The following is a 16,531-nucleotide window of genomic DNA, read 5'->3' on the forward strand; positions in this document are numbered from 1 at the left end:
TGCACGATAAAGTATTTATTAATCAGCCATTATAATGAAAATCATGCCATTTTCAGGGAAATGGATGGAACTGGACACCACCATGTTAAGCAAAGTAAACCAGACTGAGAAAAGAAAAGTACCATTTTTTCCCTGATACATGGAATCTAAAAAGGATGACATGAAATTACAAGGGAGACAGTTTTTTGTTTGTTTGTTTTTGTGAGACAGGGTCTCCCTAAGTAGTTCAGGCTGGCCTTGAACTCACCATACAGCTCAGGCTGGCCTCGAACTCACAGTGATCTACCTGCTTCAGCCTCTCAAGTGCTGGGATCACAGCATGGCCACCATGTCCGGCAGAAAGGAGACTGTTACTGGACAAAAAGAAAGGAATAAGGGAAGAGGGGCATAAGAAAAAGTAATGGAGGATGGTCATGATCAAAATATGTTACACACATGTATGAAAATATCTAACCTAGTATTTTGTAAAATTAATAGGCATTAAGAAAATATATCTAAAATAAAGAAAGATACGAAGAACAAAAGCAAAAAAACCTATTCATGTCAAGAAGTCCCAAAAATTATAAAGAGAGGGAACATATTTAACTTGAGGAACAGGATTTATGAAAAACATACAACTAGGGCTGGGGATTTAGCTCAGTGGTTTCGTTGCCTGCTGTGCAAGCGCAAGGACCCGAGTTCAGTCCCCGGTACCAAAAAAAAAAAGAAAAACATAAAACTAATATTATGCTTAAGGGCAAAAGACTTAATGTTTTCTCCCTAAAATTGGGAATGAAATTCTATTCAACACTGTAGTGGAGATTCTAGCCACTGTAATCAGGCAAGAAAAAGAAACAAAAGACATCCAAATTGCAATGGAAGAAGATAAACAGAAGTAAAAGGAAGAAGTGAATGACTTCAGATGACATGAGTTTGTATGCAGACAATTCTAAGCCCATCCTTGCAAATACCATTACAGCGAATAAACAGGTTTGGCAAGGTCGTAGGCTACAAGGTGAATCTACAAAATTCAGGTGAATCTACATAATTCCCCCTAAATTCTGGGGATTTAGCTCGGTGGTGCTGCCTCCTGTCTTGAAAGCACAAGGTCCTGAGTTTGATCCCTGGTACCAAAAAATAAACCACCCCCTCCAAAACAAAAACAAAAGCAAAAAAACCCCTACAAAATTCTATTCTTTCTATGTTGTAGCAATTGAATAATTCAAAAATGAAAGAAAGTAAAGAATTCCATTCCAATATTATCAAGAAGAAAGTGCACCGAGAAAGTGAGCTAAAGTGACCAGGACCCAAAAGGACAAAGGAAGGAGTGGGTGGAGGTGTGGGATGAGAGCCGGAAAGGGAACTGCGTGATGAGGTGACTGGAAACCGAGATTTCCGATCTTCTTGGTAAACCCTGTCCACCATCATGCTGGCTACATGGCTCTTGTGTCTCAGGACGCACACAACCTGCTAGGATTTTCCACTCAGCACTCACACCTCGCCCCAAGGATTCCACCAGGAAACATCAGTGGCTCTTAACACCCTGAGGGGAGTGGGAGAACTGGCCACAAACTTGAGGAGGCAGCATTGGAACCATCAGTGGAAAAACATGTAAAACTGATCAGCGGGCAGAGGATTTGCTGCTGAAGGCGCTGTGTCGGTCTTGGAGCATGGTGTTACCATGGTTTGGGAGTGTCAAGTGAGATTGGAGGGATGGAAAAGGCTGTAAGTTGGCCTCAGTGTGTGAAAGATGGAATACACCCTACCTGTATGAACTTGGAAGGAAGTATTGATTTGACAGCTTTGTCTGCCTTAGCAGTCCCTAGAAGTGCTGCTCTCATGAACTGCATGCAGGGGCATCTTGGGTGACAATCGGTGCAGCCTTTGCAGGCGCTTGGAGCTGGGATGCTGGCGAGCCCAGACCACATGCACAGACCCTGGGCCTAAAGCATCTTGCTTGCTACATTCTGGTGTGATGGCTGCAGTGTGGCTCCTCCGGCGAGAGCGCGTGGCGGGAGACCTCTCTCCGGTGGCTTTGTGTGCACCCAGTGAGAGCTTCCTGCACACAGCAGCGCCCCTGAGCATGGGTCTCGGTCTCACCCTCCTCTTCTCATGGGACTTAAATTTCCGCCACCTAACACTGCGGTTGGTGCTGCTCTACACTCAGTGGCAGTGGATGGTGGATTAGTTCTTTACACCAGGTTGCTACTAAATGACACTCGGAAAGTAGTCAAACACACAGAAATACCACCGATGTGTGCAGGTCAAAAGCGATGATCCCATCAATTGCACGGTGGGAGTGTGCTCGGGTGCTTGTAATGCACCGATGCCAGGAGCAGCTGTTCCAGCAGCTGGAGGCAATGCGGAGGAGTCAAGTGACAGTATCTGGCTTTTGCGGCATTGCTGGCCCTCACTTTGCTTTGGTACCGGGGATTGAACTTGGGACCTTTTGCTTGCGAGGCAGTTGTGGTTCTAAATCCCTGGAGCTAAATCCCTGGCCTGGTCCCTCTTGTTTAATAGGGCAGACACTTGTTACATCATTTGTACAAGCAGCTCTCATTGAGGTTTAGAGCAACATGTTAACATGTTTAAAATGTTTCCATAGCCAGGCGTGGTGGTGTACACCTGTAATCCCAGCATCCAGGCGGCTGAGGTAGAGGACTGCTGTGAGTTCAAGGCCAACATAAACTACATAGCAAGACTCTGTTTCAAAAAAAACCAAGAAAAATACACCAGAAAAGGGCCTCTTTAAGCTTTATTAAAGAAATTAATAGAAAATCTTATTAATAGCAGCTTTTGCCTCTGCAGTTAGACTCGAGTGATTAAAATGGCCAAGGTAGGGCTGGGGATTTAGCTCAGCAATTCTGTCACCTGCCTCACAAGCACAAGGTCCTGAGTTCAATCCCTGGTACAAAAAAAAAAAATGACAAAGGTAAAGAAAGAGAGAGAAACTGGACCCAGAAAGGTGCCAGGTGACACAATTAACATGAGAATTTATCAGGAGGTCAACAGAAGGGATGAACCCAGAAGTAACCAGCTCCAGTAAGATGCAAAGGAGGCAAAGGGCAGCCACCTAAAACCTCTTATTTTGTATATAAAAAGACACAGACCTATACTTTTTGTTTTGGTACCAGGGATCAAACTCAGGACCTTGCGCTCGTCAGGCAGGTGCAGTGCCGCTGAGCTAAAGCCCCAGCCCACAGACCTGTACATTTATACAGATATGCAGATACTTTCCCTAGGTCACTATATTACTGCCCTAGATGCACACATATCCCCTTTACTAAATCACTAACTCTACACTGCCTTTCATAAGGCCCCACCCACCTTATCCACTGCGAAAGGGCAGGAAGGAATCAAATGACCAGAAGGAATGTAGGCAAAGGTGCCCAGGTTAGGATCGAAGACAGCCAGAGAGCCAATCAGACTGTGACAAATTCCAGGTGCCGGCATGGGGGGGGGGCGAAGAGTCTCTAGCCTTAATAAAAGAGCCAGGCACAAGGGCTCAGGGGTACCCACTTTTCCAGTGTTCCCTATTCCTCAGGGTAGCTGTCTATCTTTTCCTCCTCCTCTTTTTCAAATAAATCATCTTCCTTTATTTTAAACTTTATTCCTTTAATTTGTTACTGGTGCTGAGTTTACGATCCTGGTTAGCTACTTGTTCTGGCCAAGCAGTGTTGTGTACCCCTGATGCAACACAACTTTCATGTTTGAGTAATTTTAAAACACTTTCATGAATGTGAAAACTAAGGTTTATGTCAGGAGAATTTAAGTATTTTATCTATTTTTGAGTTTATTAGATTAAATTGAAATCAACAAACTTGTGTTTGCCTGCATATTTCTTTGGGACAGAGCCTATGGTAAGTAATGTCATAAGTAATGTAAAAGTTTTGGTGTAGAAACCAGAGAGAAATAGTAGGTCAGCTGCAGTCTTTATTTATTTTTTAACCCTTAGGACTTAGAATTTTGTGATTGTGATGAGCCAGTGACAGACATCTGAGTATTTGGAAATCACAGTGATTGCTGTTTTTCCATTTGCCTATGAAACAAAGACACAGGTGATTCATCCTCCTGCTGTGCTTCTCAGTGCTGTCTTCATAGTAGGGATGTGGTCATGGCTAGGTCAAGACAGGCCAGTCCAGAATGTTAATCACAGGGGAATCTCTGATGGAATTATGAATATACAGAGTCCACCATAAATGTGTACAAAGAAAAAGAAAAAGTTGCATAAACATTTGAACACTAAAATTATTGAGACATCATCAGGTTAATATAAGTTACCTTTGGCCTCTATAATTATAAGAGACGGTCAAAGGGGTAGCCATTAGCTTCCAGACATTCATTAGTATGGCAAAGTGCTGAAGTGTGTATACATTTCTTTGTGGACTCTGTATGTGGGTTTTCCTTTTGAATCTTCAAGGTAGTTCCAAGATAAAATGTTCTAAGGATGAAATCTGTTGCCTTTTCTAGCACATAAACAACGTTTGTAGCTGCTGAGCATTTGTTGCATAATTATTGATGTCTAATTGAGCACATGCTTGCTTTTCTCTTCTCTTCATGCTTTGACGCTATTATCAGAAAAACTTGTCTGTGTTTTATGCTGGAGATATTTATGAAAGCAGTTTTTCCCCCTAAAACTGTTGATCTCTTACGTTCCTCCTCAAACTGAGCACTAAAAAGCAAAATTACAGTAGTTATCTTTATGAAAAATATGAACCAACAGTGTGATGGGGAAAGCACATCATTAGTTTCTCTAGCAAAATTTTCTTGTTTCTCACGTAGACCATTCCTTAGCTTTCTTGTGACATTTGTAAGATTTTTGATACAGAACAGTTAGTTTTGGAAGTCTTCGGTGAAAGGAAAGAAGTCTATATGCCCATTGAGATGATTGATAGTTTTGACAAATGTTTATCACAGTAATCCAGAAACAACCATTTTAACTATCTCAAAGTACAAAGGATGCTTACTTATGAAATAATAAACAGGGACAGCGATTTAGTTCAGTGGTTCCACTGCCTGCCTCGCAAGCAGAAGGGCCTGAGTTCAATCCCAGGTACAAAAAAAAAAAAAAAGTAATAATAAACATTCCAGCCAAGAAGTTGATTGGTCTACTTTTCCCAACTGAATCATATTCATACCATTGAATAGGGATTAAGAAAACTGCCTCTGCTTAAATCCCAGCTCTTAATTCTTCCACTATTTCTTTCTTTCTTTTTTTTTTTTTAGTACTAGGGATTGACCTCCAGTCCTTATGCTTTTGAGGTAGGCAGCAGAACCACTGAGCTAAATCCCCGGCCCTTCTTCCACTATTTCTTAAGAGAGCTTGAGCAAAGTTTTTAACCTCTGCATGGCCAGTTTCTCCATCAGTTAAGTGAAATAGCAGCAAAACCTACTTAGAGGATTAAGGTTAAATGCACGGGCACTTAGGAAATGTTGTATAAGTTTTAGCCACTGATGCTGGTTTGTTGGATAATTTTTCCTAAGTAAAAAAAGTTAATGCCAAAAAAGAATAAATTTCTTTGTAATAAATTTAATAAAAGATGGCAAGGTTTATTTACTCATAACTACAAATCATTGCTGAAAATATAAAATATTTAAACAAATAGGCATACTATTTTCTTTCTTTTTTTTGCATACTATTTTCTTAAGTCAGAAATGTTGTCAAAAAGAAATTTTGTCAAGATGACAATGCTTGCCAAATTATGTAGAGATTCAGTGAATTTCTTATCAAGATCCCAGCTTCCTTTATTTTTATTCAGAAATTGTCAAGTGACCCTAAAATTCATCTGTAAATGCTAAGGACCCAGAATACCCAGCACAGTCCTGAAGAACAATGAAGGACTTACACGTCCAGATTTCAAAGTTGCTACAAAGCTACAGGAATCAGACAGCATAGAGCTGACATAAGTTAACCATAAATTATGAGTTAGGCGCAAAGGTCAACTCCCAAGAATTAATTTTCATGTACTCTTTTCTTTTTCTTACTCCATGGAGCTGGTATTCAAGGTAACCACACTACCACTTAGCCATCCTCATAGCCTGCTATTGTCAATTAATGTTCAAAGAGGTGTCTAAGCAACTCAAGGCAGAGGAGTCTTTCTAAGAAGTGACACTGGGCCAATTGGCTCTCCACCTGCTAAAGAAGACATTTGGACCGTTACCTCACACCATACACAGAAATCAACTCAAAATTTGTCATGGACCTACATGTAACAGCTAAAATTATAAAACTATTAGAAGAAAATCCAAGAGTAAATAATCATGATCTTGTGTTAGACAATGGTTTCTTTTGTTTTCTCACTATGTAGTTCAGGCTGGCCTTGAACTCACTATGTAGTCAAGGCTGGCCTCAAACTTCCTGCAATCCTCCTGCCTCAGCCTTCAGGGCATTGGGATTACAGATGAGTGCCACCATACCCAGCTTCCATTTAGCTATTCTTCATATCTTCTTTCTTTGCTAAAATTTAATTTTTTGTTTGTTTCAAGAGAGCTTTTCATTGCTTGTTGAAGTATTTTTAATACATGCTTTAAAGGACTTGTCTCCTTAAATATTTGTCAGATAACTCCATCATCTAGGTCATCTAGGGTATTGGTTTTTAATTGTCTTATTTGATTCAGTTTGAGATTTCTGTAATTCTTGTTATGATAAGCGATTTTCACTTGCATCGTGGACATTTTGGATATGGTAGTATCCGTGTTAGAAAGCATTCTCTGGCTTTGCTTCACTGGACCTAAGAGGATGCTGCTGCCCCCCAAGGGATGTCCAGGTTCCCCACTGGGCCTCTGATGACTTGCATTCCCTCTGAAGGACATAAAGCGCCTCACTGCTGCTCCTCTCTTAGTCTCTAGTGGCCTGTGACGGAGGGGCTTGGTGCCACCAGGCAGGGATGAAGTCCTGGCTTCCGGCTTGGTCTTCCCTGAGGCCGTGGCAGCCGTGCAGAGGGGACCTCGGCTGTGAGGGGTCATTTGAGCTGTCACGTGCAGATTCCCCCACTCCTGTGCGCAAGTGAGGGGATTTTTTCTGTGGTGTTTGCCTGTAATAGACAGTGATTGTATTAAAGTTTTCTATCTTCTCAGGATGCCCCTTTCTTGATCCTTTAACTAGAGATTTAAAAAAATTGTCTGTGCTGTTGGATTTTCCTGGTTGTTGGCTCTTCTAGTACCCAGTTTCATATATGTGAGGCAAAACCAAAACTCACCACCATATTGTTCCTCACGTCTTGAGAATCTTAGTCTGCCTTCTTTTCTCCATCTTTCAGTCTTTTATGTTTGTTTCAAGTGTAACACCCAGGGTTGTAGCTGTATTTAGCAGGAGGAATCAGAAGTGCATCTACTCCATCTAGTCCTGGAAATGGAAACCAATTTGTCAAATCTTTAAAACGCTCAACATAGATTTACCATATGACTCAGCAATTTCATTTCTGGGTATCTATCCAAGAAATATAAAAGCATATCTCTACATAAATACTTGTATAAGAACATTCACAGCAGTATCAGTCACAATAGCTGTAGAGACAATGCAAATATATATCAGTTAATGAATTGGTAATCAAAATGTTATTTCACTTGGCATGTTTTTATTTTTCCTGGTATCAGGGATCGAACTCAGGACCTTGCACTTGTGAGGCAGGTGTGTTGCTACTGAGCTAAAGCCCTGACCTACTTGGCATGTGTTTTAGGTTCATTTCGGTTTCAGCATTTAGGGATCTGTGGGTCTCTCCTGTAGACAGCCTGTACCAGGCAAAGGGCCTTGCAAGCCTTCAGCAGCCTGGGTATATTTCACTCTGGCTTTCGGATCGTTAAGGGTTGAATTTGTAGCTGGAGAGCTTGCCAGGTGTCCCGCTGGGCGTGCTGGGCATCTGGAGCAGCACTGAGGCAGCACAGTGGAGCCTGTGTGCAGGGTCCCTTCTCCAGGCTCCACTGTCACCATCTGTCATTTGGGTCTTGGCCACGCCTGCAGCGGCACCGCAGAGGGGAACTGTGCTGTTGCGGGGCACTGAGCATCCCACTGCAGGATGCTTAGGCTTGGGAGGACGCACAGGCTGAGGAGGAGCAGGTGCAGGCTGGAAGCTTCACTGTCGAGGTGGAGATGATTCCTGGTTTCAGGAGCCCAGTTCCTCAGTCTTGGGTCGAACAGAGTCACATTTGCTGCCAGTTACAAACTGGACGCGAGTGCGTGCTGTGCACGAGGGTAGCTCCCTCCCACACCCAGCGGAGCTGCCGCCTCTTCAGCTGTGGGTTTTGTATGGGTAGAATCTGTTACTCTGGGCGATGTCCTTGCGGATACGTAAAGCTGGACCCCAAATTTCTCCACCCTCTGGGCCACCTCTCGCTGGTATCCTTGGCTGCTACTGTCACTTGGGTGAAGTGATGGCGATGCGGAACCCTGCGACGCTGTTTTGTCGACAGGTAGGTGGCCGATAGAAGGCTCGTGGGAACTCCCACCGGAAGCCCACGGGCTCGCTGCTTGGCAGTGCACTGGCACAACTCCAAGGCAGACCTCTGACACCAGAAAAGCCAGAAATCCTGCCTCTCGCCTTGAGGGAATGAAGAGGGCAACAGGGAAACCGCCAGACCTTCTCTGGCTCCTCGGGCCAGGATGAGCATGGGCACAGCCAAGTTTCTTCACCAAAGCAAAGCCACACAATTAGTGTGTTTGAAGCCAGGGAGTATTTTTATTTTGGGGGTACTGGGGATTAAACTCGGGTCCTTGAGCCTGTGCAGCAGGTGGCAAAACCACTGGGCTAAATCCCCAGGCCCGCAATTTCTTTTTGGAAAAAAAAAAGGAAATATCCCCTGTACATTTTGATCACAGCTCATGTGGTAATACACTGGGTGGAGCTCCTGGGTAGGACAGGACTTTTGCAAAAGGCCAGGCAAATGGGAGGCCTGAGGCCAGGGGGCCACTCTGGGAAGGCATTACCATCACAGTTTCCCTCTCTCGGCCTGCATTTAGCGAGGGGTAAAGGTGTCATTTAGAGGTGAAGGGCACACAAGAGAAACATTCAGCAGGTTTTGAGGGTGGCTCCAGCTGCAGACGTTTCTAGCACCTCTTGGTTCCCTCACCTAACACTTGATGGCAGTGAGCAGGGCAGGGGGCAGAGAGCAGGACTGACTGGCCGGAAAGCCCGGGAGGGAGAGCTGTGCAAAGGGAAACTGAGGCTCTTTCCTGCCCACGAGAGCACATTTCTGTGGGTGGCGGTGGAGCAGGAGCTGGGTGTGAGAATGTGCTGTGGGAACAGCTAGGAGGAGCCTGGGCAGAGCTGGAAGCAGGGCTGAGGCCCCAGGGCTGAGAAGGGCTGCCCGGGCTGAGCAGGGCCACGGGAAGCACCCAGGAGTGGCAGACACTACCGTGGGGAGCAAAGGCTGGTGCTCTCCTCGGCCTCAGTAGAAGCACGGAGCATGTTCTTACCCAGCCACCTCCTCTCCCAAGCAGTCCTGTGGACCTCCAGGTCATCATTAAAGCCAGGCCATGGCCTCTCCAGGAATAAACTAGATGGGGCTGGGGATGTAGCTGAGTGGTGCCGCACCTGCCTGGAAAGCACAAGGTCCTGAGGTTGATCCCTGGTATGGAAAAAAAAAAAAAAAAAAAAAGAATGAACTAGACAAGAAAATAAAATTGTTAGGATCACCACAGAGGGACAGGGGGGATAAACAAATGCCTGAGCCCTTAGCCTATTGCTTATTAAAAACATGACTTTTGTTTTCTTCTCAAAAGGCAGCCAGGGATTTAAAGCTGCTTTTGGTAAAAAATCAGAACAAAATAAAACATCAAAAAGCACAGTGACTGTTCCCTTGGGCCTACAGATGCCTAATGGGTAACTAGAAACAGGTCAAAGCTTGCTGCCATCTCTGCCTTCATTTTATATTTGTCTTTTCTTTTGAGACAGGGTCTCACTATGTATTTCAGGCTGGCTTCTTCTTCACTGTTAGCCCAGGCTGGGCCAGAGCTCATGGTGATTGTCCTGCCTCAGCCTTCTGACTGCTGGGATCACAACTGTGCTCTCGGTTCAGTTCCCACCTGAGCTCTGCACGCAGGCAGGTCTGTGTGAAACTCGGACCCTATGGTTTGTGAGCCCTAAACCTTCCTAGGCTATCTAACCCCTTCACATCTGAAGACAGCAGCATGGGAGGTTTCAGAGGCCTTCACCTGCCTGTCCTGTGCCACCTGGGCTCTGGCAGAGCCTGGCAAGGCTGACACTGCTGCATCTACGCAGGAGCCACACTGAGGAGAGCAGTCCACTCCTGAAGCTGTAGGGATCTCTCTGGAGCTGCAGAACCGGAACAGAGATTGAGATCTGCCAGAGCAGCCCACAAGCCGGCCTCAGTGTTCCCTCCGGTGCTGCCTTCCAGCTGAAGTTCATCCCCACATTTTCTTTCTTCCCAATTAAAGCTTCTGCCTGTGAGTTTGTGCTGTTGCCCCAGTTTACATTTCTGCTATGGGTGAAGCCGGATCTCACTGTAGCCCGGTCCACGAGTTTGCTGCAGGCAGAGACTAGGGAAAGAAGCGGTGTCCCAGGGTCCTAGGTTTCAGGCAGCCCCATGCTGGGGAGCCAGGCCAGCTGTCCCTGGCCTTCAGAGTGACGCGGTCCCAAGAGCTCAGAGCTGTGAACCTTGAAAATTCTTCAAAATTCTTCTGTCTTCTTGTTGTATTTGTTTCCTTTTACATTTTTTAAATGAAAAGTTCTTTTAAAATACTTACCTCTACTGTACAGCATAGTATCTATAGATAATAACACTGCATTGTGTGCTTAAAAAGGGCCCACAGTGTAGAGCTCATAGTGAAGGCTCCACAGACACACACGCACACGCACACACCCCAGAGGAGTGAGAAGCATTCATCTAAAACTCCTGAGGGGCCCAGGGTTCTCTGAAGAAAAGGGTTCAGTGCTGGCAAGAAAAGGCACAGGTGCTGGGACAAATTTTGCCAGGCTAGACAGCGGTTGGAAAACAGAGTTTGGGCCAGGGCGTTGTTACAGTGAGAATTTAGGGAAGAGCAGCGCAGATTGTTCACAGGGAAGCTACGCTGGCTATCAGGAGACAGCAGGGTAGCGTGAAGTGGGGCGTCTCGGGACCAGAGGACAGGACTGGAGAAGGGCTCCTGGCTCTGCAGCGGCTGGGGCGATAGCGAAGCTCATCCCAAAGCAGGAAGGGTGGAGCCTCAGGCTAAACCTACAGGGATTTTAAGTCAAGGTTTCAACACACGTTCAGGAGTGCGTGTTGGAAGGCTGTGGAAAAGTCTTTTGTTGGTTTTGGCCTTAGCTTTTCTTTCTTTCTCTCTTTCCTTCTTCCCTCCTTCCTTCCCTCCTTCCCTACTTCCTTCCTTCCTTCCCTCCTTCCCTCCTTCCTTCCTTCTTCCTTCCTTCCCTCCTTCCTTCCTTCTTCCTTCCCTCCTTCCTTCCCTACTTCCTTCCTTCTTCCTTCCTTCCTTTCTTCTTCCCTCCTTCCTTTCTTCTTCCTTCCTTATTTCCTTCCTTCCTTCTCTCTCTCTTTCTTTCCATTTTTTTTTTGAGACAGTCTCACTACACAGTCCAGGCTGGGCCTGAACTTGTGGTGATCCTCCTGCTTCAGCCTCCCAAGTGCTGGGATTACAGCTGGGCACCACCACGGCTGGTTGGCTTTACTTTTCACGGATTAATTTCCCTATTTCTTCTTTCCTCTACCTCTAGCCTTCATAATAAGTTTAGGCTGTCTCAGGACTTTTATTATAGGAAAGGTTTGGAGGCGGTGACATGTGCGACACAGGCTGTGGTGAGTTTCACGGCTGTGTACTGACCTCCCAGGTGACCAAGTTCTGTGCAGTAAATACGGCGTCTCTGTAGCCGGCCAGTCATGCCTCAACAAAGTGGTTTAGGCTAACTACTGACCCACTAGCACCCAAAGCCCCCTGCTTGGACCCAGCCGCCGTTCCTCCCGTGCTCTTGGGGGGCTGCCCCGGGGGGGTCCCCAGGTGAGCACGTGTGGGTCCCTTGGCTCCCACCCTGTGCCCGAGGCGCTGCCCCTCAAGAGGGGCAGAGGTGGAACGGAGGTGGGGAGGGCTCTGGGGGGGCCCAGGACGGCTGGGCTGCGGCTTGTGGCCGGCAGACTCTGGGGCTTTGCTCTGGGCACTGAGTCCCGCCTTCCTCCGTCCTGGCAGTGATTTCTGCAGTCAGATTTTTGTCGGCATTCATTTCCCTGAAGTCCAAGCTACTTGAATGTGAGGGGTCTGCAGATGCGTTCTCAAGGGTTCAAGGGTCCTCCAGTATGATGTTTAACTTAATTTAGGGTTTTCACTGCAACCTAATGGTGTAAGTGCGTGCAGCATTCTGACAAGTTTTGAGTTGATTTGCCTAAGGGTTCTGTCCTTCCCTCATTACAGACAGCCCACACTCAGGCCTCCTAAGGTGGGCTACTGTTTCCCGTGTGAGGATTTCCTCCTTTCTCCTTCAGTCTGGAAAGGACATTCCTCGTGATGGAGGACGAGGAACTTGCAGAGCAGAGAGAAATAATTCAACATTGATGGGCCCGTAATGCTGTCCTTCGGTTAGAAGGCAGGGGCCTGCTCCCTCTTGGGCCCTGGCTCCTGGAAGGCAGTGGTGCCCGCAGACTCCTCTCTGGCAATGACCTGGGAGAAAGGAAGAGCTGGGACCTGGAAGAGCCACATCTTGGCCTAAAATTTGCCCCCTGAAACGGTGGCATGGAATGCCATGGCGAGGAGAATGAGGCATTGCAGATGCAGCAGTCATCCTCACCAGTGTTTGGAAGACGGGGACAACCAGGGAGATGATCTGACCAGGACACGCAGTGCGGTCAGGGCTGGAAATGCAGGGGGCGCTCGCGTGCCAACCCCGCAGTCCCCGTCCGCGGAACTTGGAACTAGCTTTTAGGTGAGCACTGTGAAAGTCACTGAATTTACCAGGAATCTGCCAAATTAAGTCCTCTGCCCTAAGACGTCATAGTTTTTGACGTAAAAATTAAAATAAGTAATATAAAAATAGAAAGATTAATTTTTCACAACAGGATTTATGGTGCGGAAGTTGCATACCTTTTGTGCCACCCCGATGATGGGCACAGTACCAGGCTTCTTCTGGGGTCAGGGTCCACCTTGGAATTTTTGTTTATGGCCCATCACGTGGGCACCAACGGACTCCATAACGAAGCTTCATTTAAACGCGTGTGTGTGTGTTCCCTCCCAAACACGTGTTCAGAGGTCCGCCAATTTAGAAATGAGACCTGTGTCCTAAATTATGCTATTTGTTAGGGGTGGACGGTCTGTGTAGGTGCCTTGTTAGGATGTGGAAGACAAAAATAAGACGCAATCTCTTTGCCACGCTGATTAGCATCCACGTCCAGGAGAGGCAGGGCAGATAGACGCTCCCAGCCATGCAGAGGAAAGAAGGGAGATCCTGGACATGGCAAGCCGGAGAGCAGGAGGGCGGAGGATGCAAGTGACCACCAGAGGGCAGCAGAGAACCGATCACGTCAGCCTGGAACAGTATCGTAAGGGGAAGGAAACATTCCGCTCTCCCAAGGATGACGCACTGGCTTCCTAGGTCAGGAAAATGTGTTTGTAAGAGGAACAAGTCCGAGAAATGTGGGTTTCAATCATAATTCAGAGAGATTCAGGCCTGTCTCACACTGGAAATGAGGGCTTTATGAATGTTGAAAATGGATTAAAAATAAAAGCTCTGCAATCTTCTGGCCCCTACATCTGCACACGAGGGCCTCGCCCTAAGTCCTGGCTGGGCTCTGGGCCCTGTTCTCCCTGCGGCCCACAGCCCCTCTGAGAGCCCTGCTCTTTCCAACCGGGCTGCTGCAGTTCCTCACATGGCCAGTAGATGGCAAACTTGTCCATGAACGCGCTTGGGTTTTCAGACGCCAGAGACTAGAATTAGTTTAAGACCCAGTTGCGTTCCGAAAAAGTCCCAAATCTTAACTTCCAATCTCTCCTTTATTCAAATTGTGGTTTTATATTTTTTCGTGTAAAACTCAGTTCAGAGACTGCAGAAGGAAGGAGTGGAAAAATGGCCCCTGCCTCCGATTCGGCCTCCATCTCCTAAGGGAATTTCCCTGTGTACATCCCCCTGAACCAGTGGCAGGAGAAAGGGAGAGGTAAGGGGGACAGCCGGCTTCCCTGGCTCACATTCATTCATTGTGGGCATGTTTCCTTGCCAGGTGCTCCTACGGAAACACACGTGAAAGATGACAAATCTTACTTTCAAAGTCAACTGCATTTTTAAGAGTAGAAAACATAGGCATTAAAAGTATAGTAATTTAGCAACTACAAAGAAGTCGAGAAAATCTTCACGGAGGGAAAGTGAGTGAAATGTAACACAGGAATGGTTGGTTCCTATTTCATTTAGGGCCGTTCGGGCAGGAGGTGGAAACATTATTTGGCGCATGGTATTTTCAATATTAGGAGAAAATGGACTTGGAGACACGCAGATAACAAAGAGCAATGGATTAGCAGGGAGAGAGAGGAAAACAGCCGCATAGAATGGAGTAGCCACTTAAATTGATATAAAGTGAAGTAAGGAAATAATTTGTGGCTAGTTTCATGATCATATATAAACCATTTAATGAACTGATTGAGATTTAATATAAAATTATGTTAATTTAAAGTGTTTCATCTTCAGAAATTGAGCTTTTATATTTCAAATTAATGTTATTTAAAAATTAATTGAAGCCAAGGAGATTTTACACAACTTCAGATTCCTTTTGGCAAAAAGAAAGAAAGAAAGAAAAAGAAAGAAAGAAAATTACAGCCTAAAAAGCATGAATGCTTACATAGAAAATCCTGAGAATGCTATTAAAAATGCTTAGAATAAGCAAAGTTAATGACTGTAGAATTTTAAAAAGACACATGAGTTTAATTCTCTATATCAGCAGCAGAATACTGCACATAATTTTTTTAAAAAATTATATTAGTATAGCAATAAATATGTAACACATTAGAGATGAATTGAACCAAAATATAATGTTCCTGCAGTGGAAAACACTGATATAAGAAACTAGTGAAATCCCAAATATTAAAAGAGATAAAACATGTTTTGGTTCTGAAAACATTGATATTGTTATAATACCAATTATCTTCAACATATCACTAACGATTACTTTGAAAAACTATATACTAACAACTTGGAAAATTCAGAAGAAATTACCAAACATCTGGACACATATGACCTACCAAAATTGAGTGAAGAGGATATAAAAATTCCTAAAAGGGCCAATAACAAGTAATGGGGTTGAATCAGTAATAGAAAGTCTCCCAACAAAGAAAAGCCTAAGAATAGATGAATTTACTACTAAACTTGGCAAACTTTTAAAAAAAGAACTAACACCAATGTTTCTCAAACTATTCATAGAATTAAAAGCAGGGGAACCTCTTGACACTTTCAACGAGGTCAGCATTACCCTGTTACCAAACCTGGCAAGGACACAACCAAAGAGAAAACTATAGACCAATATTCCTGTTGAATATAGATGCAAAACTCCTCAAAAAACTGCTAGCAAACTGACATTACCAGCACTTCAGAAAGATCATGCACTATGACCAAGTTGGTTTCACACCAAGGATGCAAGGATGGTTCAACAAACATAAGTCAAACATAATACATCACATAGACACAAAAAAGACTAAAAATCATATGAACATCTCAGTACATGAAATACTATTTGAAAAAAATTCAACATCCCTTCCAGATAAAACCCTGAACTAATTAGGTATGGAAGGGTCAAACTTTAACAGAATCAAGGATGTATATGATAAACCCATAGCCATCATCATTCCAAATGGGGAAAAGCTCAAAGTATTTCTTCTAGCATTAGGGCCAACTCAAAGGTGCCCACTCTTGTTGCTTTTATCCAACATAGGACATGTGAGGAGAGCCATAGCCTGCCACCCATCAGCAGTTCCCAGTTTGCGTTCTGAGGGAGATTTTCAACAGACTAGATCCTGCCACCTCTTAGGGTGTGGAGAAGTAACACAGAATAAGAAAAGTTGCTTTGTGGAGAGTTGGGAAAGAAAGGCCTAGAGAGTGTCCTCTTGGCTCTCCGGTGGAAATCCTCAGCAGGGAAGAACACCGTCAAGGCCGGAGTGCAGCGGGAAATGGGTGGGGAGGGGAAGCTAAAACAGGGCCGGAGGCGCTCGGAACTCAAACCACACAAACAGATGAAGTACTGAGGCCCCTGACCGGATCTGGGGCCCCTGTGGGGTCTCTCATTCCCAAGTCCTAACCTAGTGCTCTGAAAGAGCGTTTCCTTTGGCTTTAGACTTGGCACTGTGGGAGAGTCAGAAGGAGATGTTGGGGAGGCAGATTCGAGAGACAGTTGAGAGACAGGTAGATAGATGGAGATCATTATATACATTTGCATTTTTATAAAATTCCCACTTGCTTCTAAGGTCCTGGTTATATCTTGGGGGAAAAGACGCAAAAATATTTGCACTTCCTCGGTTTTCCTTGCTCCGAGTTTCTGAACACATATTTTCCCAGTGATACTCGGATTATGACCTTAGGGAGGTAGAGTTAGGATGAAGTCATTTTGTAACATGGACCCAAGGGTTTCACAGATG

General features: G+C 45.1%; 1 pseudogene across 1 annotated transcript; it reads left to right on the plus strand.

Annotated features, from left to right (window-relative positions):
* The first annotated feature begins 1,521 nt into the window (after positions 1 to 1,521).
* LOC147828320 (growth hormone-inducible transmembrane protein pseudogene) lies at positions 1,522 to 14,716 on the plus strand (annotated as a pseudogene). The gene has a single exon (XR_015450966.1). The product of XR_015450966.1 is annotated as a growth hormone-inducible transmembrane protein pseudogene (transcript).
* The last annotated feature ends 1,815 nt before the right edge of the window (positions 14,717 to 16,531 follow it).

Source organism: Heterocephalus glaber, unplaced genomic scaffold (genome assembly GCF_053883595.1).
Source record: "Heterocephalus glaber isolate CG9 unplaced genomic scaffold, H.glaber_assembly_v1.0 deba00001141, whole genome shotgun sequence".
In the NCBI taxonomy this organism is placed as follows: Eukaryota; Metazoa; Chordata; class Mammalia; order Rodentia; family Bathyergidae; genus Heterocephalus; species Heterocephalus glaber.